Source organism: Phyllostomus hastatus, unplaced genomic scaffold (assembly GCF_019186645.2).
Source record: "Phyllostomus hastatus isolate PE091 unplaced genomic scaffold, TTU_PhHast_1.1 phas_scaffold_28, whole genome shotgun sequence".
Classification (NCBI taxonomy): Eukaryota; Metazoa; Chordata; class Mammalia; order Chiroptera; family Phyllostomidae; genus Phyllostomus; species Phyllostomus hastatus.
In genome coordinates this window covers 15,251,390-15,253,221 of record NW_025334022.1, presented here as the reverse complement: position 1 = coordinate 15,253,221, position 1,832 = coordinate 15,251,390, and the positions used below count along the sequence as shown (strand labels likewise).

The following is a 1,832-nucleotide window of genomic DNA, read 5'->3' as shown; positions in this document are numbered from 1 at the left end:
TGGATGGAACTGGAGTGTATTATGCTAAGTGATATAATTCATGTGGTGAAAGAGAAATACCATATGATCCCACCTATAAGTGGAACCTAATCAACAAAACAAACAAGCAAGCAAAATATAACCAAGGACACTGAAACTGAGAACAGGCTGACAGTGACCAGAGGGGGAAAGGGAAGAGTATTATAGGGGAAAAGGGTGAAGGATTTGCAGGAACAATTATAAAGGACAGATGGACAATAACCAGGGGTGGTGAAAACCAGGGAGGGACATAGGGCTGGAGTGGTGGGGAGAGGTTTGGGGAAAAGGCAGAGAACTGTACTTGAACAACAATAAAAAATGTTTTAAAAAATGGAACCACAAGTTATATAACACACAGTGAATACACATCTAGTTTGATAGGTAACTGTAGTGTCCCTAATGCAATGTGCTTAATATTTCCAGTCCAATGGAGGTCTTTATCTATGTGGCTTGGGAGATAAGTGGCTTTCCCAAAATCTGTGTTATTGGAAATGGGTGTAATCTGGTTTCATCCAGGTTCTGTTACCTAATGGGAAAAGGGCTAGGTGTTCACCCACTATGCTTTCATGTGTGGGTCCTTAGGGAGCATGGAGACTCTAGTGTACCTGTATGGGGTGAAGTAAATGTTGCCAGTATCTCCCTAAAGAATATGCACCCTGGTTAAGACACTGACACAGATAAGGAACAGTGTAAATAAGTTCACAAACACGTGTTTGACAGTGCTTATGAGGTGATCAAACTGAAAGACTACACATCCTAAGCCATTCGACTATCTGTGACAGATTTAACAGAAAATATAGTGAAGAATCTTAGGCAGGTGCATCCAATTTCCACCATGATCAAGGGTCTCTATGTAATAAAAGATGTCCTCATTAGTGTTCATTGTATCTTGGGATAGAATGGAATCTCAGATGTTATAAAAGTGATTCTGACACCTGAGGAAGAGACCTGTTTGAAGAAGTGCATAGATCAAAGTCTTGATGGGTTTGTATCTTTGCTGCCTGGTGCCCTATATGAAACAGCAAAAGCACTGCTACATTGTGGTTATGATTTTTTTTGCTATGTTTAACTCCAATTTGAACACTAGAACATTAGTTTGTTTTTTTTTCATTAAAAGTGAATCAGAAAAAAGTTATATTTTGAAAATGTATATAAACAAAAGAAATGAGAAGTTTCATATCGTGGATATAAATACCACCCAAGCTATCAGTATAATACATAAAATGCAATCAGGGACTGATGTCTACCAGCGATTCTTGTCATTGAACAAAGGGGAAGAAAAATTCTGGGGTGGTTTCCATTTCAGAATTAAAGCTCTACAAGGATCTTAATGTAACCATCTGATGAGAAATGAAGTGACTGTAAAATGCAAGTTTTTCCCCTAACTTTTGGTAGCATAGGCAGAACAATAAATTAGCTTTCAAATTAATCTGTTTCTGTGAAACTAACCTAAGTTTATGAACATATTCTAATATTCACTAACTGTTTTCCTGAGAAAGGGTATTAAAACAATCCCTTAACTCCATAATAGCAGTTGTTAAATTTGGAATCTGCAGAGGGAGTTTCTTATTTAGTCCACAGTCATATCTTTTCTTATCTCCATTCCCATTTGCCTGTTTTCCTCCATATTCTCTTTAATTTCCTTCATTTTTCCTTTCTTATTGTTATATACACATACTTACCTTCACTCACTAGCTTCTCAACTCCATTGGGAGTGTTTTATTAATCTGAGTTAACAGATATAGGTAAGAAGATAACATTGAGTGGATAGATAAATACATAGTGACTATTATAACAAAACTTTCACATATTCC

The 1,832-nt window shown here is 36.7% G+C and overlaps 1 pseudogene; it reads left to right on the top strand.

Moving 5' to 3' along the window:
- Positions 1 to 418: 418 nt before the first annotated feature.
- On the top strand, positions 419 to 1,087 carry LOC123805057 (annotated as a pseudogene).
- The last annotated feature ends 745 nt before the right edge of the window (positions 1,088 to 1,832 follow it).